General features: G+C 45.7%; 1 protein-coding gene across 3 annotated transcripts in view; it reads left to right on the top strand.

The window, feature by feature from the left end:
* Positions 1-12620, top strand: part of ELFN1 (extracellular leucine rich repeat and fibronectin type III domain containing 1) — a 784985-nt gene that overhangs the window by 646485 nt on the left and 125880 nt on the right. For all 3 annotated transcript variants that reach the window (XM_085629235.1, XM_085629236.1, XM_085629237.1), the window contains one exon: positions 11241-11343. The gene's annotated coding sequence lies outside the window, so the exon portion shown is untranslated. The remainder of the gene's footprint in view (positions 1-11240; positions 11344-12620) is intronic.

Genomic DNA, 12620 nt, shown 5'->3' with positions numbered 1-12620 from the left:
AACAAACAAATAGGGTCTAAATAAATAGGATATTTTAGAAAACAGTCTTTTTTATTTTATTTTATTTCATTATTATTATTTACGCAGATGTGAAATTCATTTTTGATACATATGATAAGAAATTGGACAGCATAAATCAAGAGAAATAGTGAAATAAAACATCAAAGTAATGCAGTTTTTTATACAGGAAGTTGCTAACAGTCCCAAGGTGCTCCTTCAAACAAACAAACATTCATACCATCACGTGTCCAACAACCACATCAACAAACATATAACATTAATACATCTTTGTAAAAACATGCATCAGATTGGGATAATTGTTAAACAGTTGAAATATACAAAATAGATGGACTTAAAACAGTCCAAGCGGCTAAAAATGCACACAAACAAGCCACGTAGGTAGTAGCCGGGAGTGCGATAGCAAAATGCCAACGCGCGTTTCGGTGAACAAGCCCCAACGGGGGCTGCACCTTCTTCAGGGCGAAGGAGGACAGAGATGGTGGGACAGGCACACCTGTAAACAAACAGGATATGAACAATAGGCAAAATAGGTAACTCATTAAAACATAACATCATAACGTAATCATTTAATTGCCGTTGCAAAAGTAATCAGAACTCAAATGATATTCAAAGAATGCGATTAATAAAGGGTAAATCAAAAATAAACCCTCAGCATGCTAGGTGCGATCTAAATACGATGGGTAAGTTTTCATACAAGCGGTTTGCCAGTGGTGGAAGCAACAATATAAAGATTTGTAGGAAATAAAGAGAAGAGTTGGAATAAAGTGCAACATAGAAGGCAAACATCCATTGAACAGTGACTAGTTAATATAAAACAAAAGCAACATAGATGTGCTCCGAATGGACAAGTGAACAAAACCTTGTGGTGAGAAAGTATAAAAAATGTGTGCACCAACACCACACCTACTACATCTCGAGACGAGAATGACTACCTTATATCCCCTAGGGATAGAAACAGAGCGGGTCGAAGTAGTAGAGAAAAGGAGGGTAAATAATATCAATACCATTAAATGCAAGAGGAGCCCAAAACAGCTCAAAGGTCATGTGTTCTTCATATCGAGAACTGGGCCACAAGCGGGTTCTCAGACGTGATACGTGACCACCCCCGATAGCGATAATTTTTAGAACGATAGAGAATGTCTGCAGGTAGATGAGTGCCTCACGGGATCCAAGACCTGTAGGGTTATGGGGGCAACAATTAAAGAAAAAATTCGTAAATATATGAGTAATGAACCCGCAGGGCAGGTCAAAAAAAGGGGGGGAGGGAGGGGGGGGTTGTTGAATATCCCCTACCCGTGGAGAGGTCGTCCCTAAGTAGGAGGAACAGTTTTCCCTTTTACAGGATATGGGATGGGTGTACCAAGACTCCCTCGGTCGACTGAACTGAAACGACTTTCCGGTAAGTAGGAGACGAGGGAGGGTGCACCTGGAATAATGAAGATAAAACGAAGTTAGCGTCTCCTTCAGGAAGCCAAATGGGCTTGAAGAGATCATCACCTGTAGGGGAGCACTTACCAAGTTTAATTCGACTGGTCGGCGACCAAGCGGATTTCAAGCACAGACCTCTGCGGAGACACGGACGATCGGCGGCTTCCGGGGAAGGACAGGTTGCTAGAGAGGACGCCTTCTTTTATGTCAGTGAGGGCGATCTAGTGGCCAATGACAGGCTGAGGGTGGGGTGTAGGGAGGATGTACTAGATATAGAGAAGGGACATTGAGGATGGTAAGTACGGCGGCCATCTTGGACCGGTCAGAGAAAACCTAGGGGAATACAAATAGTTTTAAAAGAATTGCAAAAGAAATGCAAACGAGAACCTTAGGGGAAGGAAGAGGGGACAAAGAGGTAATTTAAAAAAAAAAAAAAAAAAAAAAAAAAATTCCCAAAAATTTCAGAGGGGGGTTTTTTCAGATAGACGGACCAGAGGGGTTGTTTAGAAAGGTCTACTGCGGGAGAATTAGATGATGGCATTCTCCCAAGGGCAGTGTTCATTAAGTCCTTTATTAACCGAATTCAAAGGGTAAATCCAAAATACCTCTCTTTTCTTACGGATCTGAGTGGGATCTTTTCCAGGGGGGGTCAAAATTCTCTCTAAGATCGACCACTTGAGGTCCTGTACAGAGTGGTTAGAGTCCCGCCAATGTTGGACCAAGGGGGCCGATATTTTTCCATTCCGGGAGGAATCTTACCCTGAATGCAAATATGTTGTAATGCACACTTCGCCGAGGTATTTCACTGCGGGTGTTAAACAGAAGGGTAAACAAAACACTCATGCGGGAGCGCAAAACGTCTTCACACAACTGCTGTGTCCTTCACATGTTACAGAACGGGCGTGCGCTAAATGATTTTGAGCCCCTAAGCAAGTCAGCGTGATCGGTGCATTCTAGACTAATAACACCACTCGAAAACACGCCTAGAAGATAAGCTTCACGGCGCGATGTTAGTAAGTATCTCCAGACACTGCACAATGGGAATGGTGGAAGTGCCCATCGACGGTGAGTGCTCTGCAGTTCTCCAGCGGCGCTTTAAAACTTTGCTCACTCCACGCCTGTGTGACACAGTCATAACAGCGCGACCACCCTCTTACCTCCCACAACATTGGCATCTCACGCTTACCTCTTTACACGTGTCCGGACGGCGTCCACTTCCATTCCTTTAAACCCATACACATACGTCTGGAAAGTGAAGTAAAAGCAGCGCGTGCCCCGTGCACTTCCGGTGCTTCGTGCCTCCTCGGACTGGTTCAGCAGACCCCTAGGTGCAGCCGCGGCCTCCCTGCTCGGCCCTCCCCCTGCTGACACCAGCTGACATCACGGGCTGCACCCCTGCCCCTCCCCGCCCTCTTCAGGAGATAAGGCTCCTGGCACAGCAGGGCTCTTGCTCGGGATGTGTCACGAATCAAAGGGTGAGCTTGCAAGTGCGCCGAGCTCGCCTGAAGTGAAGCCACTTTCACGTCACTGAAGTGAGCTCTCGGCTGCTGGCAGCTCAGTCTCTGCTCCACCCTGCTGAGACATCTCAACAAATGAGGAGGAACCGGTTACACAGGAAGTGTAACCGTACACCGTCCATGCCCTCACCTTCAGCACACTGCACTGCGAGGGCGAGCAAGGCCTCTGTGCAGCGCCGATCCATAATTTACAAGTCACAGAGGAGTTAGCCTACAATGTGGGCATTGACATGTGCTCTGACAGGCAGTCTGTCACTTGACACGGTCACTTCAGAGATCCCCGTACCGGGGCAGGCAACGCCGTCAGTCAAGCGCGCCCACTAGTAGGCGCTAGCATGGGGACACGTAAGCACGAAAATGCGTGCCGGGGTGCCGCGACACCTCGACAAGGGAAGCCCCACTTTACAGCCATAACAATTAGTATTTGATGTTAGGGCCGTTCCAGTGCGCAGTCACGGAGGTGAGAGAGAGGGAGTACAGCCACCGCTCTGTACCTTTTCAGACTCCTGTCTGCCGAGGATAAAAAAAAAATGCTCCGTTCCCAGTCCCGCCGCGCACGAAATGGCCGAACCTTCGGATGTAAAAAACAAAAAAAAAAAACACGCCCACCACGTGTGAAAGGGGCAGGGAGTACAAAAAAGAGAAATAATTGAAAAAACACGCCCCCGACTCCGAAAAGGACGGGCCTTGTTTGGAGAGACAACCCTCTTCTCCAATGGCTGACCAGTATTTCAGAGGCCAGCCAATGGAGAAGAGAGGTGGGTTCAAGCCCCTCTTCTCCAAGTCATTAAATCTCGCGAGCGAGACTGCGCAAGCGCAGCCTTCGCTAGCCGAGACCTACAAACGTGCGTGCTCCGGATTCAATGTTTCTGCGGGGTCTTACCTTTTAACCTTGAGGTTTGCCCGCGTCTCCATCTTTTTTTATACTTTCTGCCCACAGAGGTCATGAGGTGCCCCTGGGGCACCACAGACAGAAAGGCGCTCAAAAGGTAGGCTGTGGCCAGATGCAATTAATGCCTGACTCTTCAGGCTTTATCATTTTGGATTCACAGCAAATGTTGTACAGTACCAGGAGTCACGTGACCGTAAACACAGGTACATATGGCAGAATGTGTCTAAAGTACATAAATCGCGCGGCCCTAAACACAGACGTAGATGAATGGACTCAGCATATTTTGAAAGCACCGGGAGCCACCAGGCCCTGCACAGACGCACGTGGCAGCATGGATTTAAGTGGCGGAAGTCACGTGGTCCTATTGATATTATAGTATTTCTTTAAAGCGGCAAGAAGCACTTCACCCTTTCCAAGAGCACTGGTGGTAGTAGCATTTTCAAGAGTACTAGCGGTCACTTGTCCCCTGAAGAGTCCTATACAGAGCTACTTATCGGTGCCTCGTTTGTTGCGCTAGAGTGTATGTGGTCCATACGCACTGCGCCCACGGTAGTTTGTTTTTAAAGCGTGAGGAGACACCTGGTCCGAAATCTGTTCATGTGTTGAAAGTGCCAGACGTGTATTGGCACGACACATAACCATAAGTGCTAGTATGAATTTAAAATGGCAGGAGCATTCGGCCCTAGACACAGTCGCATATGACATCTTGTGTTGACAATGCAAGGGGCACTTGGCACTACAAACACTGGGTCATAAATACATAGGGGCAGTGCTTTAAATGGGGGAAAAATAGTGCAGGTACTCATTTAAATGTGGCGAGTGGGCGGGGTTTGGGGCGGGGCTTAGAAGTCATGCCGATAATTCTTGACTTCTATACTACTTGCAGCACATCCCAAAACACATGAGAAATGTCTTTTAATAAACAAAGGTTTGTTTACTCAGTACACAACGAAAGCCACACGCGGTGATATTTTAACATTTCCTTGTTTTTTAATATTTGCAACATCAATACTGTTTATTGCTGTTGCATGGCACAATATTCTCGAGGGACACAGAAACAAGCAGACGTGTACACCCAAGCATTCCACACATTTACCTTCCATGAGTGTCTCTATTCTCTCCCCCTTTCTTCCTAGTTTCTCTCACACAAAAACAATCACAGGCCAGCAGACAAACATAAGCAGACTCTTACACAAAAGAATCAGGTGGGATTAAAGCCATTTGAATCTGGTTACCTCCCACGGCTATCTGAATAGCGCTGTCACTGGGCTGCCTCAATTTCTGTGTTTGCAACACATCGTGATGGTGAACACCCCGACGGTATGCAGATGAGCCCAAGCTGAATAGTTCAGCGGGGGCTCGGCTCAGGTCTACAGAAGTGCCTTGGCTGTCAGAGTCAGGCCGCCAGCACCAGCGTTTAATGAGTACCGGTACTCTCCTCAGCAGTAGAGAAGTGCCGGTACTCAGAGAGATAAAACTAAGAAGTGCCGGTACTCAGTACCTGTGAGTACCGGCCCATTTAAAGCACTACATAGGGGTCAGTGCAAAGGCGATCTGGTTTTGGTGCTCTCGCCACATAATTAATGGTGAGCTCAAATGGTACTCGCTCAGATATGGCCATCATATTTACCACAATTTTTTTTAAATCAAGGGCAACTGCTAGCGCAAATGGGAAAACACATGGGAAACAGCAAAACTGTCTTTTTCAGTTAATATTCTTCTATTTTTGTGCAAATCCATAAAAAAAAGTGTGCACAAACTCACACAGCACCCAATGCAATTTGCACTGTGGAGTTTCAGTGCCTTCACAGTGATGACAGTGTCAGGGGCTATAGGGAACTACACGCTGCACATGTATGGTGTGCTTTTTGAACTTTGTAGGACTTGCTTGGCACTTCAAATAGCCATGTAAGGAACTGGTCTTTTTTATTGCTGGGACTACTTGTCCGTACACATGGTCACCTGCAGTAGTGTGTTTTCCATTGCTGTGGGGGCACAAGGCCCTATAGGACGTGAAGAGTGAATATATATATTCAGAAGTATTTAAATGAATCGTAGTAGCTAACGTTGTGGTACTAACTAAGGAACCAATTCTGAGGGGGATATGTACAAGGAAGGAGAGGAGAGAGAAGTTAGCCTTCCTGGCTTAACGCCTCTCGCCGCCACTTCTGAAACGCAAGGCTGCACCATATTTACAAGTATGTGGTACAGCCCTGCGTTTCCCCCGGCGATGGCGCTAAGTTTACACCTTAGCACCAACGCAGGCACCCTTGCCCCATAGTGCAAGGGTGTCTGCGTGCAGGGGAAGATTGTTTATGTGTAGGAAGGTGTCGCTTTCTTCACATAAACAATACTAAAATGCCATTCTGTCACTTTCATGTGTGCTGCTGAAAGTGACAAAATGGCATTTAAAAAAAAAGTTTGTTTATGTACAGGAAGGGACCCCTTCCGGTACATAAACAAACAATGGCATTTTGCTTTTCCCATGTGTGCTGCACAAGGCAGCACACATGGAGAAAGCAAAAACGAGGAGAAATAATGGATTCCTGGTCGTTTCGCCAACTTAAGACCAGTTTTTGCCTGGTCTTCATTTCGGCACTGCCTCCTATGTACGCTGCCCTTGCACATAGGGGCCAGCTTCAAAATGAATGGGTGTTGTGGTGGAATGCCCACAGCAACACCCACTGCCCACCCTTTCACGCTAACCATAGCGTAAAAGGGGGCCTTACGCTGCCTTGTGCATAAGGAGCAGCCCCTATCGCCACCACAACAACACTATAGGTGACGTGGTGGCAATAGGGGCGTGTACATATGCCCATGAGTGTCCTTGTATTTGGAGCATTAATAGCACGCCTGGTAAGTACCGAGGCCACCTGTCGCAGTATTTCCGGGTGCGGTGTTACGTCCCCATTACGTGTCCCACGATTCTGAAAGGGTTATACCAATTATTGCTCCCATTTTCCTCATAACGAATTGCAAAACTCTAAATCTTGTGGTTTCCCCTGACATAAATGTTGCCAAGTACTTCTTGGCGAAAACTGTATTCAAATAAATCCTGCATTGGGGCCAGCACAATAATGCCACATTTGCGATTACCAATATCGCACAGTAGAACCACCATTTTAGGCAGTGCTTTAAATGGGCTGGTACTGTCCGATACTGAGTGCCGGCACTTCTCATAAACTCCGCACTTCTATTTTTCTATTTCAAACACTGCTTTTAAGAAGCATTAAAACATTTGCCACTTGAATAACATTCGAAAATTGGTATTACCGCACCAAAGCTGACTTTAGCACGGGACAACTGGTGAAGACGCGCCTCGTGCTGATCAGGGAAGAGGAGGGTGGCGGGTGAGGGTTGGCGTTCCTTGTGTTTGCAGCAATTTTCAGCCAACAACAATTTCAAGATAACTCTGGTGATTAACAGAGTTTTGTCGAGGGGGCAGTTTTGACTGATCATAAAGTAGTGCAGAGGGTTAATGTGCCTGCTGCAAGAAAAGTGTACCATGCAGATCACAGAACTAAGTGTGAGTGAACTATGAGTAGCGCTATAAAAATTGAATTGTATGGAAGAGAGGGGCTATGGAGAAATGGGAGGCAGTGTTAGAGGGTGTTGTGTGGGGAATTCGTGGAGAAGGAGGTCATTGGAGGGGTGCCAAAAAGAAGGATGGCCTTGTACCGCATTGAGTTCTGCACGCAGTCACCATTTCCAAGAGTATGGCCATAGTAAATGAATATGTGGCCAGAAATATGTGTCGTAATTCGCATTTCGCACCCCATGAATCTGAGAATACATGTGGTGCAGCGGCGGCTGGCACAGATCAGGGGTGGGAAGGCAGAGGGCAAGGGGGAGCTGGGACTGGGGGTAAAGAATTTAAAAAGTACCTCCTCACAGAGTCTTGCTGCTCTCTCCATTGTTGTCTTCGGAACAGGGTACTCTAGAGGCACCAAGGCTCCCCTGAGCCAATCACAACGCTGCAATGCAGCGTTGTGATTGGTCTGAGCATCTTAGTTCGGCACTCGGCCAGGGAATGGGTCCTTGGCATGTTCTCCACCCAGGCTGTAATGCAGCCTGGGTGGAGAACATGCAAAGTTTGCATGAATGTTTGGCCAAACATTCATGCACACTTTAGGGAGTGCAAACCATTCCTCTCCTTCCCTGCTCTGTCAGCAGAGCAGCCCCGCTCCCGCCAACCCACAAAGCTGCCGCAACAAGGAAAAAAAAAATGATAATAACATAGAGTTATCATTTTATTTTTCCTTTAGTGACACTGCTTAAAAGCAGTAGGGCAATGCTCCTCCGCCTTAGCGAAAGAGCCGCCACTGCTGGACTGTGGCAATACCGCACTACATGTAATCCTATTTCAGGTGACAAGAAATCGGGGACACAGTAATGGGGGCCTGAGTGGAAATTGCGTGCACATCTTGGAATCCTGATTCGAAAAACGATGGATACCCAGCCGCACACCGTGTGTCAGGGCCTGAACAGCGGGCTGATTGTACAATCTCTGAAACCCACCGCAGTGTATTAACCAGCACATCACATGTCCTCCCTTCCAGCAGCCGCTATCTCTCTGACAGTGAGGAATAGTGTCCAGGAGCAGAGAGAAATGCAGCTAACCCTGCAGCTGGTGCGTGGCCAACGTGCAACGTCAGCAGCTCGGGCGCCAATCCAAAGTTGACTCGTACTTTAAGGTTAAGACCCAACCCTCGGGCTGGGTTCTGGCCTTGACTTTTCTTTTTTGCACCTGGGTCACCCTATGTGTTTGGGCTGCAAGTAGGCTGGAAGATCATGAAAAATGGTTGTTTTTTTTAAGAGTGGATTGTTTGCTAAATGTTACAAAAAACTTCGGCAACTAAAAAGTTGCGAAAAATGTTTCGAACCTATCCTAATGATTTTTTTAAATTATGAAAGCCATTTCCCAACCTTCAATAGAGAGGATGAACATTAAAAAAAGTATAAAATGATTTATATAATTTTTTCAAACTTAGGCGGTATGCACTAATTTGTGCATCCGTTATTCACCCTGTAGAACTATTTTGCAGCCTTTTTTCACGAAAATGTAGAGTTACACTATACTGGAGCAAGCCTTTGCCTAGTCCAGGGGCAATAATATACAAGTTTATCGAACCTTGCCTGATTACCAGATAAAAAGATCTACTATGATCTTTGCACCCATAGTTGGCCACAGGTCCAAGCCAAGGAGAAAATGAAAATCTGGCATGTGTTGGAGCAAATTTCACCACCTCTACCTCCAGTAGAGGATCCACTGTCGCAGCTGGATATATTTTTTCTACACATTTACCCAGTGGAAAAGAAAATGCACTTCTACCTTCATTAAAACATTGTTTTTACAAATAATTATTTGAAGGTAGAGGACAACGACAATGACTTATGTCTTTGGAATGTAAATTTAGGTATATAACACGGTTCATGTCTCTAGCCCTTCCCATTAATGTCTGTAAGCCTTGGATCAGAGAGGGGATTGTCCACCCACTTTCCTGTTTTTCTCTTTCTGGCTTAAGGATTTTTTTTTTTTACTGTATTCTGGTTTTAGATGGGTTTATAAAATATTTGTAAGGAAACACAATTATGTAAATTGTTTCTCTGCTCACTGAACCAGAACAAGGTCATAACACCAAACTAAAGTGTGTTTTATTTGATGAATGCGAGGGAATAATCAAGATGGCTGCCGCCACCTAGAAGAAATGCCATGAGCTGTCTTTGACGGGATGACTAGAGAGCTCAGTAGCATGGGCCAATGCGTAATGTTGAGGTGGGTCTTATCTTATAGTCATTGTGTAAACTGCAAGATGGAAACAACACCATTTATACAGTGATAAGTGTGGTGCATACAGAAGTAGGGTTTAAAGGGGGAACCTTTTCTCTTAATGGAAGTGATAGGGAGCGCCTACAGACAATACCCATCAGCATGAAGATTGGGGTGAGGGTTCCAGGGCAAGTGAAGAATCAGATCCCAAGGCCCTTTCAGCAGTCATCTGCATGTGCTTTAGTTAAGGTAATGAATCTGCCCTTGCCTTTATAAGGACATCCTCCTTCCCTGTCACAGCGATTAGAGGAAGGGGCAATGAGACCATCTACCACCTTTGGTGGCCCCGCTTGCTAAAAACCATAAGGAACAGAATCTGAGTTAGGGAGCCACACCTGGATTGAGCAGAGTTCAGAAATAGCAAATGTAGAGAGGAAAATAGCTGTCAAAGTAATGAAAATGCAGGATGCAATTTGGGGCAGATTTTCAATGTTTAGCAGTTTAGAAACAGTCTGTTAGGTGTAAAGCGGTGGTCAGAGCTTGAATTGACTGGTAAACTACGTGCATTGCGAGCTTGGCTTCCACTTAGATTATTGGCAGGAAAGCACTGAACTCAACTTATAAAGGAGTGTCCACAAATTTATGAAATCTGCTTACATGGGGTGGAGGGTTGAAAGGCTCTTAGCTACTCGGCTAGCTTCCATTTTGCCTAGTCAGTAATCTTTTCCTTTTCAACAAGACAGAACCCCAAGCTGAAACAAGCGCTTAGCTGTGAGGTGTAGATCTTGGTGCTAAGGTACAGTCAGTCATATCTGTGTAGATCCTGAAGCTTCTCCATTTGAGAACATGTTCATGTGAGAATTGAGAGAGCACATTAAAGAGTGGAGAAGTAAAACAAAAACATGCCCCCTGTCCCTTGTGCCCTTTGCCTAAGCACTCCTTCTCCCCTTGTTGGGGAAAGATCCAATATTCATACTCTGGAGTCTCAGTTACCCCGCTGAGAGAGTCCACAGCGTCAAGGGAGCCACTCACAGTAGAGGTTGTGGTATGGCCTCCCTTGCCAAAGCACTCCCTCTCCCCTAGTTGGGGAAGGATCCAGTAGTTAGGCCTTGGAGTCTCAGAGTCCATTCTGAGAGAGTCCACTTCGTCAAGGGAGCCTCACGCAACGGAGATGTGGGAATGATTCCACTTCCCCTGGGATCACAGCTTACCGGACTTTGGACGCAGCTTTTACTCGTCCTATGGTTTGTGCCCCCTTCACCCTCCCCTCCCTTTTCATACTCTGTCTCTCACCCTTCCCCACCTCTTTCCCTCCTTCATTCTTTGTTCTACTGATCACCCCCTCTCCCCTGAATCTCCCCCATACCTGCTCTTTCCCTTACGTATATGTCCTTATTGTTTTTATCGACCTAACATGTAACTATGTAACTATGCTTTGAAACTGTGTAATCTTGTAATGATGTAATCTGCAATTATGGTCTGATACTCATGTAAAGCTCTCTGATACCGTCGGGTCTAGCCAGCGTTATATAAAACCTTTAAAATAAATAAATATTACTAAAGATACATTGAGAATGACCATGGACAAACGCGTGTGCTTTCGTTCCGACAGGTGATGTCTGGATACACATTTTCAGCCGTCTGGGAACAATTTCAGAACTATCCAACTGAGCAGAAGAAGCAGCTGACACCCCAGTGCTAGCAACAACAACTTGGTATGTATGTGATGTGTTGTAACACAACAATATCTTTACTTTTAAAGTAAAACTCAATTGTCAAAGTGGCTGGAACTATGTGCAAACATCTAAAACTGTGCTTGACAAAAAGACAGCGAAAGGTAATTTATTTGTGCCAACCAAGAGTGATACATCCCTGGACAAAGTGCTACAAATGTCGCAATCACCAAGTGAAACCGAAGGCCTTGATCACAACAAAGTCAAATAGGTGCCTTGGTAGGTAGCCGAGTCCACCTAGAAGTGGAGCAACAGATAAGAGCCTGTCCTGCATGAGTTACAAAACAATTCATGGTAAGCACCAAATTGTGTGGCTAAGTGGAAGTTTGGAATGACGCAAGAGTTATGAAATTCTGGTCTCTTTAGTTTTGGTAAGTTAACAGGCAAAGCGTGGTTGATGGACATAGATTACATTTTGGCTTCAAAATGTAACTTGGGACCACATTAAGTTGCCCCGGCAAGCATTAGAATTTGCACGCCTAGTGCAGATGACGAGCTGGCATGGTAGTCGGCAACCTCACCAAGTGACAAGACCCTTGAACACCAAGATATGACGCTGGAATAGGTGTGCCAACCCAAGCTCTCACTATTCCCACCACGTGTTCACCCTGGAAATGCACCTCACTGAGTATTGCATTGTGACGCAGACACCCTCTCCAGAAGGAAGCTGTGGCCTCATGGTTAAGGTGTCAGCTGGAAGTCAAGGAGACCTGGATACTGAGCCTGGCTAGCCTGCTTAACAAAACTGTGTGATCACTGAGTTTTCTGGAAAATGTCTTCATCTCCCTACATCTCAATTCATTTATCTGCCAACATTGAAATGTGAAATAGAAATAGGCATGTTCTGCTTAAGTAAAGGAACAATATTCAGCTGCTATTGTGGTTGACTTCAAGTGGGACCCGGAAGTGCTTGGCCTTAGCTGAACACGTGTTTCCTAGTGTCTATGCCATTTGTGAGGGTGGTGTGGAATTGGGGCATGTCAGTGGCTCATTTGATATCAAAAGGTTGTTATTGGTTGGCGGATGCCACGTTGCCAGGCATCTTGAGGTTCTCGGAGTGCAATCACAATTCATATGCAAACCAGGAACAAATGATTGTACTCGTAGACGTAACTATGTGTCGTTGTCTTCCAGGCAAAATTACACCAGCCAATCATTGCTCTACGTCATGTTCTTCAAAGTAAGGGTAGGAGAATTAGGAATTAGGGTAGATTTTTACATACCTAGCATGCATTTCTAGTGCAATAGCCACAGGTCTT

Source organism: Triturus cristatus, chromosome 10 (assembly GCF_964204655.1).
Source record: "Triturus cristatus chromosome 10, aTriCri1.1, whole genome shotgun sequence".
Classification (NCBI taxonomy): Eukaryota; Metazoa; Chordata; class Amphibia; order Caudata; family Salamandridae; genus Triturus; species Triturus cristatus.
This window is presented reverse-complemented; position numbering and strand designations above follow the sequence as displayed.